Source organism: Sceloporus undulatus, chromosome 10 (genome assembly GCF_019175285.1).
Source record: "Sceloporus undulatus isolate JIND9_A2432 ecotype Alabama chromosome 10, SceUnd_v1.1, whole genome shotgun sequence".
In the NCBI taxonomy this organism is placed as follows: Eukaryota; Metazoa; Chordata; class Lepidosauria; order Squamata; family Phrynosomatidae; genus Sceloporus; species Sceloporus undulatus.
The window spans coordinates 10,830,944-10,850,337 of NC_056531.1; positions in this window are offsets into that span (position 1 = coordinate 10,830,944).

Sequence of the window (19,394 nt, forward strand, 5' to 3'; positions counted from 1 at the left end):
CAATAAGGCCTTTGAAGTTAGACCACTATGTTTTCTGTCGGCATTTCTATCCAGAGTGTTGCAGAAACACGTCAGACCTTCTCATGTGGTATCAACAAGAACCTAAACTAACAAAACCTCTCCACAAGAATTTTCCTTTAACCGTTCAGCTGGTTATTTTAGGACTTACTGCCATCCAGACCCCCCTTTCCTGCTCTCATGCCTGCTGAAGCTTTACTTGGCAGTGCCCCTTTCCTCTTGACAGATCATGCCAAATTTCCTTAGGGTTTGATTGATTGGCAAGCTGGCACCAAGGGAGTCTGGGGTTTTTCTCTCCAACTTCTGCCGGAGAAACAAGAATAAATTAGGAAGGTTCTCCTCTTCGCTTTCTTTCGGTCAAAAACACACTCGCCCTCTCAAACAGAAATGAGTAACAAGTAACATCTGTAGCAAGGCACATTTGCAGCTTTCCAAAATAACACAACAAATTGTGTAATGGGGGGGGGGGATGACAAAATGAGGACATCATTCCCCAAATACGAATTCTGCCCTCCATGTGAAATTTTCCTTCAGTTCCCAAATGTGTACCATTGCAGTAACTGAAAACTGGAAAAGCCGAGCATTTGGAAATGTAGTTTAAGCCTCAACGACAAGAGGGCAGATCAAGTGCAGGGGCTTTGGGGCTTTGGGTATTGGTAAGGATTATCCTATTATCTCTTCAATGTATAATTCGGCAGTTATGGTACGTGGCATGACAGATGGTACCTTACTTGATGCCTTTCAGTTCACATGGGATGAGATCCTACATCGTCTCCGGGGAGTTATTCAGAGGGTGGAAATAATCCTGGTACAATGTGGGTTGAATCTTTGTTGTTCCCATGCATTTCAAATGTGCCCAAGTAAGTTTGGGAGAGAGGCTGCCAAAAAATCCATTTAACCTGGAATAATCTCTGAAGCAACAGAAAACAAGCTTGCTCCCTCCTCAGTATAACATCTCTTCAAATATTTAAACAGGGCTATCATATCACCTCTTAATTTTCTCTTCTCCAGGCTAAACATCCCCAGCTCCCTAATTCATAACTCATAAGGCATGGTTTACAGACCCTTCACCATTTTAGTCACCCTCCTTTGGACACACTCCAGTTTCTCAGCATCCTTTTTGAATTGTGGTGCCCAGAACTGGACACAGTATTCCAGGTGGGGCCTGACCAGAGCAGAATAGAGTGACACTATTATTTCCCTTGATCTGGACACTATATTTCTATTGATGCAGCCTAAAATTGCATTGGCCTTTTTAGCTGCCTCATCACTCTGTTGATTCATGATCAATTTGTGGTTTACTTGGACTCCTAGATCCCTTTCATGTGTAGTCTCCTTAAGCCAGGTGTCCCTCGGTTTATAAAGTAAGCATGCACATTCACATGTATGTTCCACAGATGCTACAAGTGACAGTCCACAGCAGTCCCAATATTGGGCAGTCATGTGGTGTCCATCTCCTCCTTTCCCCCTCTTCCTTACTATTCCCAAGCAACTGGTTTTTTCTCTCTTTTTCTCATATATTTTTCTTTTCCCCCCTTTCTTCTTCTTTTTTGATTAAACTGCATTCCCATAATGCCAGAACATCATTACAAATCAATATTAAAATTGAATTTTTGCATAGGGCAGGAAGGCAAGGTTAAGGGGGAATGCAGAAGAGAGAGAGCGGGACCCTCAATGGCACCAAAAGCCTCCATTGAGCTATTGAAGAGATGTGTGATCATAAAAGATCCCAAAATGGTGTGTTTCTGTTCTCTTTAAACAATGTGACTGATTCAAGACCGAGCCATGTGCGATAAAGTCCAATGTTAGTCATGAATTTTCAACCCTCCGCAAGACAGATAAAAAGCACAAGGAGCAGAACAGAAATCAAAACACACTAAAATCCCTTAAAATCTACTTAATGTAAAACATAATCCCATAAGGTTGAACTACATTTGGTCCCCAGGTTGTATTGTAACACACAAAAACATTGCACTGCTTTAGCGACGGAGAAACTCCTGTCTCCAAGAAACCATGGAGATGATCCGCTGAGTAAGGTATGTAACCCTAGGATATTATCAGGACTACTACTCCTGTTACCACTATCTGGTGGTTTCTGGAAGCTGTGGTCCAAACAATTAATGTTTCCAAGCTCTGGATAATATTACTCGTAATCCTTCCCAGTTACATTGCCCATGTCGGCTTAGGTCACTGTCTTTGCCATGCTTTCCATCAGCTGCTTCAGCTGATCCACCTTCCAGGTTCACCAGAAGCTGTTTCTTAAACACTGTCTCTCTGTTACCGTGCCGCTATCCCTTCTACCTATTAAAACAAAATAAAGCATGTTATAGGCCGCCTTTTGTGGTGGTGGGGTAGAAGCTTGTGATTTTATAGAGCTTGTAAACCGAGCTTGTAAAGTTTTTTAAGACCCAAATCTTGTGTATATCACCTTAATGATGCCTCTGGAAAAAAAAAATATCAGAACATCCACAGCCAACGTAAGTTAAATAAACAGAACGGTGACCACAGTTCCCTTGGGTTCGGTGCATTTGCACCGCAGGTGAATTCCTCCCTTTGCTAATTGCCTTTAAAGTGAAGCCCCTATACAATTATCCCAAAGACAACTCTGTTTTTAATCTTTAGTGGTGTATACTAGGCAATGGGGCAGCAGCGGAGGTATAGCAGTACATACCAACCAGTTGCAAATCATGCCAATTAAGCATTTGTTTACAACAGGAAAGAAAGATTCTCTTTCTGTTACTACTGCGCAGATGCACAAGCTGCCCTAAGAATCTGCTGGATCAGACTAAAGATTTATTTAGTCCAGCATAATTTTCTCACATTGGCCAATCCAATCTGTATGGGAAGGCCTCAGGCCCAACTGGACCCATGTATCTCTAGGCCTTGCTTGGTCCTCCAGTATGATTCTATGGTCTGACCGGGCCAGAAGCTGAGCATAGAATCACCGTGGCGGATATAATGCTAGAATTCAAAGATATAGCCATGCTAGTCTGGAGAATCAGTATGTAGAGGGATCTTGTAGCACCATTGAGATTCACTAAAAGAAGTTGGCAGCATGAGCTTTCGTAGACTTGCATCTGAGGAAGTAGATTTTAGTCTCCGAAAGCTCCTGTTGCCAACTTCTTTCTTTCAGTTAGACTGAAAGGTGCTACAAGATCTCTGTACAAAATGGAATTGGGATGGTACAGATTTCTGGAATGCTTGTGTGAGTGAGATGAGGGTATTTACATGCATTTTCATACATTTGAGGGAACCTCCTGTGATATTTGCAGGCAAAAATAGCCAAAAAATCATATTAAAACAACAACAACAATGGCAACTGGGAGGCTTTGGAAAGAGGATTTTAACTGATTTAAAAAATTTATTGTGAAGTTTTGTTTTTAGATGTTTTTATCTTGTAAGCCACCTTGGGTCCCCTTCTGGGATAAAGGTGGCATAGAAATTAAGTAAATAAATGAATAAATAAATCTGGGGGACTGGTGAGAAACTTCAAAGCTTGTAAAAGTGGGGTCCATGAGCTGAATGCAGTGCGCATGCTGCAATATGTCCACACCATGGTCGAATGTCCCCGACGTTCCCTATGCTGGGAAAAGGATTTTCTGTTATGGTCCTGAATCTCCCTGCATTCCCCTTCAGTGGATTGATTGATTGATTGATTTTATTCCTTTATAGCCACCTTTGTCCCAATAGTGGGACTCAAGGTGGACAACGGCATACTTAAAAGCAGCTTAATGCAGAATAAAACTATACAAAGCTGGGAATCAAACTATAAATATAACTTATTTAAAGAGTGCTTAAACAATTTATAAAGTAAAAACATCAAAAGCATTAAAAGTCATGCAAAACTTAAAAACATTACTGCATATAATTTTTAAAAAACCCAACTCACCCCAGTCAGTTTTTAAAAACCTAACGGCATAAAAATGTTTTGACTTGCTGGAGGAAGCAGAGGAAGGACAGGGCCATCCTGGCTTCCCTAGAGGATGACCTTAGTATTATGAGAAAGGAAGAAAGATGGTCCTCTATCCACTTTCTCCACGCTACGTATAATTTTGTTCCCCTCTGTAATGTTTTCCAGGCAGTTTACTGATACAGGTTGAGTCTGGCTTATTTGAGATTCTGAAAGCCAAAATACTCCAAAATCCAAAACCTGTTTCATGGCTAAAATAATGACACCTTGGCATTCTGACGGTTCCACGGACATCAACTTTGTCTATGCCACAAAATTATTAGCCATATTGTATAAAATTACCTTCAGGCTATGTGTCTAAAGTATATATGAAACATGAATGAATTTCCTTTTGGAGTTGGGTCCCATCTCCAAGATCATGTATATACAAAAATTCCAAAATCACATTTTACCAAGATATCTCATTCTCTATATGCAAGTATTCCAAGATCTTAAAAACTCCAAATCCAAATTAAAAAAAAAAAAAAATCCAAACTCAAAAGAATTCTGGTCCTAGGAATTTCAGATAAGGGAGAGTCAACCTGTTGCCTAATCCTATGGCTACAAATGAGAGATTAAGCGCCACTGAAAACAGTGTGAATGCTGGCATGCTCTCCTAGGAAGTCCATACAGAGGCAACTTGTTATTCATCTCTGCTGACCCAATGCAACACATATTTCTTCTTCGTGGTCTCTGCGAATCATACAAATGGGTTTCACTGCGCCTGTGCAGTGCTGCTCGGAACCTACTGGAATCACTGGGCAAAGTTTACTTTGCAACATATAGAAACTTTTTGGCAGTAACTCCGCCCACCCGTTATAAGGCCCTTGCCTTCCCGCTCTTTTCCCCAGTTCCTTTTTTCCGCTGCGCTTGCTGCTTCAGGGAACTTCACTCGCTTTAGCTTGCATTTGGAATCACTTCTCATCTTGACCTCGGACTGTTTTTGACCACTCTTTGTCTCCCGCCCCTGGTAACTTCGGACTTTCGGACTGTTGATCTCGCTTCGAATTCTCCTCTGGCTCTGACGACTTCGGAAATGCCTGCTCCGTTCAAGAAGTGCGACATTTGTGGGGGCAAGGTGCCCGTCCAGGACCCGCACTCCTCCTGCCTGCTGTGCCTCGGCCAGAGCCATGATACCAAGGCCTGCCCGCTCTGCAGGTCCCTTTCTTCTCAGGCCCGGAAAAACCGTGAGTCCCGGCTCACCTCGGCAATCGCCCTGGGCAAGGTGCAAGAGGGAGGTTCACGCTCTTCATCTGTCCCGCCTTCCGCGCCCCCTGCCTCATCTTCCCGGGCCAGTGTGTCCAGCGTGACATCCGCGAGGGCCACCGTTTCCAGCGTGGTGTGTGTCCCGGCCGGGACAATTCCTTCCACCACCTCCGATGTGGCCCGTGGCTCGAAACCGCCCAGCGCCACCAACGAACCCTCCAAGCGCCCCCACAAGTCTTCGGGGACTGAGGGTACCGAGCCGGCCTCTAAATCGACAAAGAGACCGGAGGGCTCGCACGCGAAGAAAGGTACCGAGGCGGAGGCCCAACTTGCTTCGCCCTCGTCCTCCAGGGCATCCAAGGCGTCTCGCCATGCTCCCAAGCCGAGAGAGCCGGCTGCATCAGGAGCGGCGGCTGTCCTCCTGGATCTTCCGGACAACCCATTCTTCCCATCGGAAGAGACCCCGAGGCCGGGAAAGAAGAGGCATCACGACAAGACGGGTCATGACTCTGCCCCTAAGAAGGCTAAGCCGTCCAAGGATCAGCCCAGTACTGACCCACCGAAGGCTAAGGACAAGAGGCGTTCCCCTTCCAAGAAGGCCCGCGCCTCCACTCCGGCAGCTCCCCGTGAGCCAGAGCCTACGCCCGAGGTGCGGCTGACCCCGGTACCGGACACGCCACCACCTCAGCACCTTGCCTCCGTCCGAGGCACCATCGGATGAGGATGTCCTCTCTGTGTTGGCCTCGCCTCAATTGCATGCCACGGCCCCGATCTGGCCTTTCCAGGGTGCAAAAAGGAGCGCAAATAGTGTCTCCTTTTTGCTTGCTGGAAAGAGCACGATAGCTGCGATGTAGTGGGTTTAAGGTGCTCCTTTGGTGCTGCATCATGTGGACGCAGGGCCAGAAGAACGCTATGATGCCATGCACCATGTGAAGTGGCACGCAGCATCACGCTGCCATGGAGGCAGAGGTGGGGTGTGCATTGTATGGCCGCCACACCACAACTCTGCCCCCAGGCCAGCCTTAATGCCCGGTCTGCACAGCTCCTGTGTTTAACAGCTGTTGGGAACTATGTCCCTTTAAGACAGTGTAAATGAGAAGTAACACCAGGTTTCAACCCTTAGTCATTACCACTGTATGTAAATGCTTAGGCAGGTGGGGGTTGATTTGTAGGGTGAATTTATTGTATATCAGGTACTGACTGTTGGAGAGAGTTACAGGAGAATTTGTATATAACTCATACTGTACATATTGAAACAAGTGATAAAAGCCTCCAAGGACTTTTGGATGAATCCAGCTGTGTCTGTGCATCATTCCAGGTGGGTCAGTGCAACATTGTCAACTACTACTAACTGAGTTTGCGCTTCTGCACTCTGCTGTGTAAAGAGCTACTGTTGAGGTCAAACACCTCAGACAGTACTGATAGTTGGCTTCTCTAGTGGGCCTAGTTTTTGTTTTTGTTGCTGCATGCCTGCAGGACATAGAAGAGAGCCAACAATGGCAAGACTTGTGACATAAAAAACTAGCAAAATTAAAATTATACCTTTAAATTACACTATCATAAGCACAGCCTAAATGTATTTGCATGTACCTAGTTTTGTGTGGTTCAAGTGAAAATTTGCCAGGATGTGATGTTTTTAAAGAAAATTCAAAAAGAGTAAAATTCAGCAATGGTATAGTACTGCCTCTTTACAATCCTACAACTTGTTATTTTTTATTGCCTTTGCATTGTTAGTTCTTCCATGTGTGTGTGTGTTGCTTCCCTTTTTATAAATCAGCTAAACTAATTTGGAACCTGTTTCTGGAGTTCTTTGGGTTCAGAACTTGTCTACAAAGTTTTAAGTTCCTGGCTTTATGTTACTGAAGCCCTCTCACTGCTTCTTCTTGCACTAAATCAATTTCACCATTGAATTCACTTTATGGGTGTCCCATTCGAACACCTTGCAATTTACGTAACACTATGTACTTGGCTATGTGTTTCTTCCAAGTTCTTGTCTGAATATATAGTTTTTATTGGGATACCACTTTGAGATTTGAAGTTATGAAAAATATATATGGGTTGAGTCTCCCTTATCTGGAATTCTGAAATTGAAAACACTCCACAATCCAAAATTGTTCACATGGGTGGCTGAGATCGTGACACCTTTACTTTCAAATGGTTCAAGGAAAACAAACTTGGGCCTATTACAGACTGCCAAAATAAAGCTGCTTCAGGTCTCTTTGGAGGTATGCTATTTAAATGATGCATGGATCCTAAAAGTCTGGAGGTCGCACCAAAGCCACACTCCATTCCTAAGCACCGGAGTGCAGCTTTTGGTGCAGCTTCCGGATTCTTAGGATGCACGCATCATTTAAATAGCATACTCCCAAAGAGACCCGAAGCAGCTTTATTTTGGCAGTCTGTAACAGGCCTTGGTTTCAGGCACAAAATTATTTAAAATATAATGGATAAAATTACCTTCAGGCTATGTGTGTGTGTATATATACACAAAACATACCGTATATACTCAACTATACATCGTTCTCATGCATAAATTGAGGGCAGGTTGTGGGGCCAAAATTACAGATTTTGATATGGCCTGTGGATAAGTCGAAGGTAAAACTTTGGGGCACGTAACAAAGGATTTAATGGATGAAGCAAAGGGAAACAATACCAAAGAACTTGAAAGTACACTACTTACTTTGACCCATGGATAAGTTGATTCAGTTTTTGGGGGTCAATTTTTTGACTAAAATTTCTAGACTTATACATGAGTATATACAGTAAATGAATTTCATGTTTAGAATTGGCTCCCAGCTCCAATATATCTCATTAGAGAGATTCAAATATTCCAGAATCCCAAACATTTCTGGTCCCATGCATTTTAGAGACGGGCGACTCAACCTGTACATGCATAAATACATGAATAAATAGACAAATAAACAGGTAGACCAATGAACACTAGTAATGGTAGAAATTTTCATCCATCCTTACATAGTGAATTCCACTAGAATGGACACTTTGGGAAAGGGAGAGCGCCAAGCATTAAACACACACTTGGTTTGCTGTGCCTGGTTTATTTTCATTACTGCATGGTAATGTCCAGTTCTTTCACTCTTTTCTTTTCTTTTTTTCCTAGTAAATTATTTCTCAAAAAGGGGATGCTGAGACAACACTGGGAATGGATCTTCCATAACTTCTAAGAGAAGAGCGTTGGTGTCATCCAGGTGCAAGCAGCCAGCCAGCTGCGCACACAGATTCCAAGCAGAGAGCATTAAACCAGGACAGCTGCAACAGAGTTCCACAGAATCTCCAAAGCACAAAGGGCTTAGGGTGGATTTTCCCGACATTTATGAAAACTTAAAAAAAAAAAAAAGCCTCTGCAAGGCTTTCAGAATGATCCTCAACCATGCTAAGTTCCCAAAGGTATGCCCTATGGACCAGGCTCAAGATCAAATGCCCTGCCATTCCCATTCAGGTGCAAGAGTTTGGTTTTAATAAAGAGAGCATTTAAAGAGAATGTATGTATCTTGCCCTGTCTTGCAGCATCTCTGGGGGATGTGTGGGAAAGTCCATTTAGAATCATCGAATTGCAGAGTTGGAAGAGGCTCCAAGGGCCATCCAGTCCAACCCCATTCTTCCATGCAGGAACTCTCAGTCAAAGCATCCCTGACAGATGGCCATCCAGCCTCTGCTCAAAGACCTCCAAGGAAGGAGATTCCACTACACTCTGAGGAAGGAGGGTGTTCCACCGTCAAACAGCTCTTACTGTCAGGAAGTTCTTCCTAATGTTGAGGTGGAATCTCTTTTCCTGTAGCTTGCATACATTGTTCTGGGTCCTCTTCTCTGGATAAGTGGAAAAAAAGCTTGCTCATTCCTCAATATGACATCCCTTCAAGTATTTAAACAGGGCTATCATATCACCTCTTAACCTTCTCTTCTCCAGGCTAAATATCCCCAGCTCCCTAAGTCTTTCCTCATAGGGCATGGTTTCCAGGCCCTTCGCCATTTTAGTCTCCCTCCTTTGGACATACTTCAGTTTCTCAATGTCCTTTTTGAATTGTGGTGCCCAGAACTGGACACAATATTCCAGGTGGGACCTGACCAAAGCAGAACAAAGTGGCACTAGGACTTCCCTTGATCTAGACACTATACTTCTATTGATGCAGCCTAAAATTGCATTGGCCTTTTTAGCTGCCTCATCACACTGTTGACTCATGTTCAACTTGTGGTCTGCTTGGATTCCCAGATCCCTTTCACACGTAGTTTCATTCAGCCAGGTGTCCCCCATCCTATATCTGTTCGTTTCATTTTTCTGCCCTAAGTGCAGTACCTTACATTTCTCTATGTTGAAATTCATTTTGTTAGCTTTGGCCCAGCTTTCAAGTCTATTAAGGTCATTCTGAATTTTAATCCTATCCTCTGGGGCAGGGGTAGGCAACCTGCGGCCCGCGGGCCGAATGCGGCCCGGCAAGGCCTTGGGACTGGCCCCAGCCCAGTCTTGCCGCCCATTGCCGCCGGAGCCTTTGGTCTCTCGCGTGAGGGTGTGGGGCCTTTGGCCTATCAGGAGGAGGTGGGCAAGGGGGGGCAAGCGGTGGGCAAGGGGGGAAATTGTCTATAGAAGCCTCAGAAACATGCATTTATATAAACATTTTTTAAAAAAATCAGCAAATTTTTTCACGTGTTCTCCACTTTTTTTTTAAAAAGTGTCCTCCATTTGAAAATTTTGTCCTATATTTGTCCCGGTTTATTTATTTATTTAATTTTTTAAAAAATTATTTCATTGTTTATTTTTTGGCTTCGGCCCCCCAGTTGTCTGAGGGACAGCAACCCGGCCCCCAGCTCAAAAAGGTTGCCTACCCCTGCTCTGGGGTATTAGCTATCCCTCCTAATTTGGTGTCATCTGCAAATTTGATAAGTATGCCCCCAATTCTGTCTTCCAAGTTGTTGATAAAGATGTTGAATAACACTGGCCCCAGGACGGAACCCTGTGGGACCCCACTGGTCACTTCTCTCCAGGATGAAAAGGAGCCATTCTTGAGCACCCTTAGCCAACTGGAAACTATTTAATCCAATAAAAAAAATGCAGAGCAGAGGCCTAGCAAACATGTGAGGCATTGGTCTAGTCTGCACTGCAGAATGAATGCTGTTTGATGCTGCTTTAACTGTTATGGCACCTACCAGTGCTTCTACTACTAGCTATATACTGCTACCTGCAGGGACGTAGCTAAGGGGGGGGGGGTTTCTTGGGGTCCAGACCTCCCTTTCCGTTAGATAAAATGAATGGTGTGTGCTGCTGTGCCGCCACACCCAAGCCCCATTATAATGGTGGCACTTAGTCTGGACCCCCCCTTCCCAAAATCCTGGCTACGTCCCTGCTACCTGGTTTACCATCAGTTTGGAAGCATTATTACAGTGTAGTCTTTGCAAGGTGACTTATCTTGGTTATATGTGACACTGCCACCATTGCTGGGCTTCTTATTGAATTGGGATTATTGGGTGATTTACCCAATATTGACTGTCATGAAGTTACCAGTGTACACAGAAGGATTTGACATCTTAGCACCTTCTACTATTATAGCCTTGCAAGGTGTTTTTCGTTGAACTCTTTGTTAACATTTATTGTCTAATATCAATTACATTATCATTTTGTGTTTATTTAAAATCATTTAATTATATTTATGATTGGTTAAGAATTTTTGAAGCATCTCATTATTCATTAGCATTTGTACTTAGTGAAATACAGTTGGCCCCCCTTATCCACAGATTTTTTAAATCCACTGATTCAAGTATCCATGGCTTGAAAATATTTTTTTTAAAGTATTAATTTCAAGTATCAAACCTTGATTTTTCCCCATTTTATATAAGGGACACTATTTTGCTATGCCATTGTATTTAATGGGACTTGAGCACCTATGGATTTTGTTATTCATGGGGGTTCCTGGAATCAAACCCCAGCGGATAACAAGGGTCGACTGTATATGGCACCTACAAATGCCTAGAGCAGTGTTTTCTTGGGTAAAAAAAAAATAGGTTTTTTTAATTTGAGTTTTCCAAATTTTGTGGGGATCCCATGTCCCTAAACCTAGGAAGGCCTACTGTATGTTGTTTTTATCCATACTGTGAGCCCACTTGGGTCCCCTATTGGGAGAAAGACAGGATATGAATTAAAGAAGCATAGAACTTGGGGAAGTTCTTTTTTGGGGACTGCAGCTCCCAGTATCCCCTGGACATGTAGACTCCAGCGGATGCTAGAAATAGCATTTCCAAGCTCTGGTTTTTGCATGTGTAGCATTGCAGTTTGCTTCTCATGTTTGCATCTCTGCATGTCCTCTTAGCCTGTGCATCAGAAAACAATGCTCCCAGTCTTTCTGACACTGGGGCAAGGGGCCAGACAGTGCTCCAACATCCTCCCACATGTTCGCCTTGGATTATCCTTACATCTTTGTCTGCTGGGACGACAGCAAAAGCGCTAACCGAACAGCTTTAACCTATGTCTCTTTTATCTTCCATTAGCCTGTCCCACCATGAAATCACCCGGCTGAGGATCGGATTCCCAACCTGAGGCCAATTTCACCACCAAAACGTGGGCAAAAGGAAGCTCCCCGAGGGGCTCAACCGTTGTCATCTATAAGAAATGTTGGCATTTCTTCTTTGAACACACGGCTGCCTGAGCTCAGGATCAACCTAGCTTCCAGATAAGTGGAGCATCATGCATGTAGTACTGTTACTGTCGCTGTTGTTCTTACTTCATTCATATGCTGTCTTTCCCCGCAGTAATGAGTCTCCAAGCAATTTACGAAAATGAAAACAAATACAGTTAAAAGCATTTATGAAGTCATAAGTAAAATGTCTGGTCCAGGAGGTTGGCTACTGCACAGCCAATATGTGGAGTGTATCTAGAAATCATAAAAAATAATAAATAATAAAACTTTTATTTATACCCCGCTTTTTGTTAAAACAATCAAAGCGGCTTACAACAGTTAAAATAGTACATCCATATATACAAAGTATCCCCCCTCAAATGCAATTTGACACCACTTTAACTGCCAGGGCTCCATTCTACCCAACTACAAATCCACAATGTACAACTACAAGTCCCAGGATTCTATAGCATTGAGCCATGGCAGTTAAAGTGGTATCCAGTGAGATTATTTCGGCAGTGCGGATGCAGCCAAAGATTCTGTGTACGTTCCTTATTCTAAGGAGCAGGCATCCAAAGCCAGCTGCTTGGGATGCTCAAATGTTTAACATGAAAGCCCTTACTTTTGCTGTAATCCGCCTTGATTCCCCTGGGAAATGGTGGAATTTAATTAATTAATTAATTAATTAATTAGATAGAACCTGACTTTGATTGCTATGAATGATACTGCCAAAGCGCTTGACCAAGTAGCCTTTCATTTGCTGAGCATTATCTTTCTTTCGATCAGTTCTCTCCTTGGTAAGTCTGCCTGGGAGGAAACTTAGCAGAGAACTATAGCTCCCAGGAAGCAATGTAATACAATAAGGATCGCAGGGCTCCAGACCCCAGAAGACAGCAGTCAGAAAGCCGGTGCCTGTTTTCCAAAGACGCAGGGAGCAAGCTTGCAACTGTTTGAACTGGGAGGCGTTCTCCAATCATCAATGGAATTTAGTGGTTTCCTCTCATCTCTGGACAGAGATAGACGCAGGCTGAAGCCACACTGCAGAATGAATGTAGTTTGACACCGGTTTAATGGTCATGGCTCCATCCTATGGAAGACTGGGATTTGTAGTTTGTTGTGGCACCAGAGCGCTCTGACCAAAAAGACAAAATAACTCACAAAACTACAAACCTCAAAATAAACATCACACACTAGTCTTCAATACATTGTAATATCATGTATTATAAGTGCTCCCCTTTCCCCTTTTTCCATTCTTATTATTATTATTATTATTATTATTATTATTATTATTATTAAACTTTCTTTATAAAGCGCTGTAGGTTTACACAGTGCTGTACATAAAATTGAATAAAATAAAATGGACCTGCCAATGGCATACATTCTAGAAAGTGGAATATAATACAAAATTCATACACTGTCATTCAACAAAAATATATGAACAACAGATTAAAATAAACATCAATGAACATTTAATGTATGCTTTCCTTCCCCCTGCCTTTTCCCCAGCAACCCTCTTTTATATATCTCCTTCCTATTTTCTTTCCTTCTTTTCAACCTCTTTTCTTCATTCTCCCTTTTTTATCTTCATTTCTTATCTTCTCTTTTCTCCAAATCTTTCTTCCTTCGTCTTCCTTCTAATCCACTATTTCTTAACTTACCCATACCTTCAACTAACATACCAAACCTCCTTCTCGCTCCTACATTACCTGAGCTTTCATTAAGTTAATGTATACTGTATATACCCGTCTATAAGTCATAGAATCGTAGAGTTGGAAGAGACCCCAAATGCACAACTACTTCCATAAGGGAACAAGCAGATGCACAGTCAGCCCTCCATATCCATGGATTCTTGATCCACAGCTTAGAATCATAGAGCTGGAAGAGATTTCAAGGGCCATCCAGTCCAACCCCATTCTGCCATGCAGGAAATCTCAATCAAAGCATCCCTGACAGATGGCCATCCAGCCTCTGTTTAAAGACTTCTAAGGAAGGAGACTCCACTACACTCCAAGGGATTGTGTTCCACTGTCAAACAGCTCTTACTGTCAGGAAGTTCCTCCTAATGTTTAGATGGAATCTCTTTTCCTGGAGCTTGCATCCATTGCTCCAGATCCTGTTCTGTGGAGTAGCAGAAAACAAGCTTTCTCCCTCCTCAATATGACATCCCTTCAATTTAAACAGGGCTATCATATAATCTCTGAACTTCCTCTTCTCCAGACTAAACATCCCCAGCCCCCCAAGTCCTTTCTCATAGGGCTTCATGGTTTCCAGGCCCTTCACCATTTTGGTTGCCCTCCTTTGGACACGCTCCAGTTTCTCCACATCCTTTTTAAATTGTGGTGCCCAGAACTGGACACAGGATTCCAGGTGGGGCCTGATGAAACCAGAATAGAGTGGGACTATTAACTTCTCTTGACCGAGACACTATACTTTTATTGATGCAGCCTAAAATTGCATTGGCCTTTTTAGCTGCCACATTGCACTGTTGACTGATGTTCAACTTGTAGTCTACTTGGACTCCTAGATCCCTTTCACATGTATAAGTCTCCTTAAGCCAGGTGTCCCCCATCCTATATCTGTGCATTTCATTTTTCTGCCCTAAGTGCAGTATCTTACATTTCTCCCTGTTGAAGCTCATTTTGTTAGCTTTGGCCCAGCTTTCTAGTCTGTTCCGGTCATTTTGAATTTTGATCCTAGTCAACCTCATGTATAAGTTGAGGGAACATTTTGGGGCCAAAATAATGGATTTTGCTATGACCCATGGATAAGTCGAGGGTAAAATTTAGCAGCATGTAACAAAAGATGTAAAGAATGAAGCAAAGGAAAACATTGCCAAAGAACAAAATTCTAGCAGGCATAACTGTTTGTGCTCATTCTGAAGATTGAATGGATAACAGAGTAGAGCGGGGTCAGTTCTTCCAGGATAGATTATGTTCTTGCCATACACCAGGGAATGGTTCCCCCTTCTTTTAATAAGTGTTTAAGTACAGTACAGTCAGCCCTCTGTTTTTGTGGGGCATCTGTTCCGGACCCCCCTGCAAAAATGGAGACTTGCAGATTTTCAAGCCCCATAGGGTTGAATGTGGCGTGTGGCCCTGCACATGCTGCGGGGACGTATCCCATTGAAAATAACGGAGGTTGCCCCCTGTGAAGATTCAAGACTGCAGATTTCAAGTCTGCGAGAAAGGAGAGGTGACTGTACTTACATTGACTCATGGATAAGTCAACTCAGGTTTTTGGGGTCAATTTTTTTAACCTAAATTTCTAGACATCTACTTGAGTATATATATATCGTAATCTCTTGCTCTTATCTAAAGAGTGGTGGCAGTTCCTATAAATTAAATTGTCTTTTTATTGTGAGCCACTTTGAATTCCATTTTGGGAGAAAGGTGGGATATAAATCCCACAAATGAATGAATAAAGAAATAAAAACTGCCATTCCCTCTGACTTGGAGCAAACCCATGCCACAGTCAATGAGATCCCCAAGAGCAGAAGGCTCAGCACTCCTTTCCTTTGACCTTTGCGGATGAACGTGAATTTATAGTCCCACCGATCTGACTCGGGTGGGGTGGAAACATGCAGGAATATAAAAGTAGAGTGAGGCATGTCATGACTCTCAAGAGGGGCCAGGAGAGAGTCCTATTGATTTTAGCAGGATGTGATGAGTTCAGGTCATTGTCGGAATGGTCACCTGCCTCCCACCAAACAAAGTAAAAGGTGCATTACAGAGGTTTATTTTATTTTAAATGAGTAAAATGCCCAGTGTCGAAGGATGCTGCGCTCATTTCCTGTTGAGTGGTCATATAGCAAGATAACAGGAAAGGGTCCCGCTGTCATTTCCTGGAGAGCTGAGTCCATTTCCCATCACCCAAGAGACCAAACAAGTATGATCCTGGAAGCCTTTGGAAGCATCCGGCTTCCCAGCACGGATTTCCCTCCCCAACAGCTTTGAGTGACACCTGGCTTCGATGCAGGAAGGAGCTAGACATGACAAGACCCCAAACTATCCATGCTTGGAGAGCTCTTTGGAAAGGAGAACGCCGCCAAAGAAAAATAAACAAGGCATGTGTTAATTTCCCAGAAAGTGACCCATCTCTGCTGGCTCCCAAGTCTGTCTTTGAGACAACACAATGCTGGTTGGTTCTGAAGAACGGAGGGCACCTTCCAAAGGCATTCTTCAGCTCTTAGTTGGAGAAGGGATTTCCCCAGCAACAACACAGCATTTTGTGTTTTGCAAAATATCGTATATACACGACTATAAGTCGACCTCATGTATAAGTCGAGGGCAGGTTTGGGGGCCAAGATTGTGGATTTTGATATTACCCGTGGATACGTACTTTGCTGAGGAGGCTGACCACCAAACATTGAGAAACTGTAGAAACCCACACTCAAAAGTTGACCTCAGCTGCATCTGCACTGCAGAAATGATCCGGCTTGATGCCACTTTAACTGCCATGGCTCAATGCTATGTAATTCTGAGAAATGTAGTTTGTTATGGTACCAATGCAGAGATCGTCTGTTTGTTTTGGTACCAGAGCGGAATGCCAGATCAAACCAGATTATTTCTGCAGTGCAGATGAAGCCCTCATCTTCCTCTTTAGGCAAAAGCAGAAGTAGGGATGCCTCCCTGGTAGACAGTAGAACATACAGTTAGCCCTCCATATCCACAGATTCAACCAACCATGGCTTGAAAATACAGCACACCTGCTATATACATGGCTTCCGGTTTACGCAGAAGCCATGCTGCCATCTATTGCATAGCGCATGTGTATCAATTGAATGGGGCTCAAGCTTATGTAGTATCTGCCTTATGCAGGGGGTTCCGGAACGGATCCCTGCATAAGGCAAGGCTCCACTGTATATTCCTTTTTTTGTCCAAAAAAGGAAACCTTGATTTTGGCCATTTCATATATGGGGCACCATTTTATTATGCCATTGTATTTAATGGGGCTTGAAGATCCATGGAATGTGTTATCCATGGGGGATCCTGGAACTAAACCTCAGCGGATACTGAGGGCCCACTGTTTAGGGATTTCCTTTGGAGAAGAGGATCGATTCATGTCCAGGAATCAGATACAGATCTGCCTTCTATCATTGCCACTTTTTTCTTTGGCTCTGGGTTCAAATCCCAATCTTCCCTATCCCAAGATGTCTTAATGCTAGACTGAGAATATTTTTTTTAAAAATGGAAACCTGGGGTAGGTTGATGTGATTCTTAACAGAAACTTTTGACTGAGTCTTCAAAAATGCCTGTGAGCCTAAAAAAGCAAAAGGGAACGGTTACGTGTTCTGATTTATGACACGTCTGTGGTGCAAAGTATGTGTCTAGCTCGGGTTAACAGATGTTTTGTTAATTCCCAATTTCTCTCATAATCTGTATATTTTTGTCCCACACTTGGGCACGGTCTGCAATGTATGATGGAGTGCTCCCTCATTAATCATGTGCGAATGGAAGTATGAGCCAGTTTTATTCGTTTTTCAGAGCGCCAGGCCACATAAATTAGCTGGAACGTGTGTTTAAAGTATCTCCAGCAATGCCCCGCACCTCTCCGAGCAACACAGTAGCTCTCTAAGAAATGATTTTGGAAATAGGCTCTTAGATCTCGAACCAAATTCTTAGAGTCTGCAGTAATCTATAATTTCCAGGAATTTTGGGGTGTGAAGGAAAGGAGTGGGGAACCTATGATCACTAAATTACTTTTCTGCAGTCCCCATTTCTCAGAGAGAAGAGCCAGGTTTGTCTCCACTGGAAGGGAGCACATGGGTGTCTCACTATGTAGGTTTTTGTGGATTTTTTTGGGCTCTGTGGCCATGTTCTAGAAGAGTTTATTCCTGGCATTTTGCCAGCATCTGTGACTGGCATCTTCAGAGAAATTCTTCAGAGAATCTATGGATGCCAGCCATGAAAGCCATCGACTTCACATCTCACAACATTTTGTAAGAATGGTTATATAGCAAACATTGAAGTACAGCATGATTCGTCAAATGCACACCTTCCATAAATGCACTCAACGCATGGAGAGAGCAGTGAGATTGCACCCATTGGCCCTGCCCCCAGATGTGCACATCTGCCCACAAATCATAGGCTGCATCCGCACTGCAGGGATAATCTACTTTGACACCCCTTGAACTGCCATGGCTCACTGCTGGGGAATCCTGGAATCTATAGTTTTGTGAGCTAGTTAGCATTTTCTGCCAGAAAGCTTGGGGGCCACAATCCCCGGGTTTTTAGCACTGAGCCATGGCAGTTCAAGTGATGTCAAACCGGATTATTCCTGTAGTGCGGATGCAGCCTAAGACTCAGATCTGTGGACAGATGTTCACATTATTCTTGCAGTGTGGATGCATCCCAAGATGTTAAAATCCTGAACAAGCATATGTAGAAGTAAACCCTATTCCATTCAGTGGCACTGACAACATGAGTCTTTAAAGTCCCAGTGTTTTTGTGGTGAGTTAACAGTTTATCTGCTCTACACAATTGCCATGGCTTCATGGTAAGAACTCCTGGAATGTGTAGTTTGCTAAAATACTTAGGGTGCCTCTACACTGTCGAAATAATGCAGTTTGACACCACCACATTCCATTCTATGGCATCCTGGGTTTTATAGTTTTGCAAAGTGTTTAGCCTTCTCTGCCAAAGAGGGCTGTGTGTCTCAATCCCAGGATTCAGTAGGAAGGCACCATGGCAGTTAAAGTGGTGTCAAACTGGACTGTTTGTACAATGTAGATGCACCCTTGGAATATACCAGTGTATCCTGAGAAGAGAGTGATGGAGGAGCAGATCAGCTTCATGATATAGGCTAGACTTGGGGTAACTGGATTGCAGTTCAAAGCAATTGCTGCTGTTGTGTGTCTTCAAGTCATTTCCAACTCTACAGCAACCCTAAGGCAGGGTGACCGGGTGTCCTCCTTTTCCAGGATCGGGTCACTTCCAATCGGTATTTTAAAAAATCCGTAATCCAACAAATGCAGATTAATAATCATATTAGTTTGGGTCACTTCCAATTGGTGTTTAAAAAGATCCATAATCCAACAAATGAGGGGATGGGTTGAGGGTTCAGACTGTATAGTTTAATCTTATAAGCCACCCCAATTGCATTTAGTAGAGAGGCGGGATATAAATAAATTTTATTATTAAAAATGCGGGTTAATAATCACATTAGTTTGGATCAGGTCACTTCCAATTGGTATTTAAAAGGATCCATAATCCAACAAATGCGGGCTAATAATCACATTAGTTTGGATCAGGTCACTTCCAATTGGTATTTAAAAGGATCCACAATCCAACAAATGTGAGTTAGTAATCACATTAGTTTGGATCAGGTCACTTCTGATCGATATTTTAAAAGATCTAAAAGCCAACAAATTCACATTAGTTTGGATCAGGTCACTTCCGAATGGTATTTAAAAAGATCCATTTCTTCAAGCCCCCAGCAAAGAGGAGACCAATGGAGGGGTGAGGGTGGGGATATCCAAAAGGAGGAAAACTGAACTGTCAAAACCTCTGTTTCCTGTTAAATTAGTCTTTTTCTAAAAAGAAGAAAAAGTCTGTAGTGAAGGATAGATGTATTTAACAGATTGGACTCTATTGCCACAG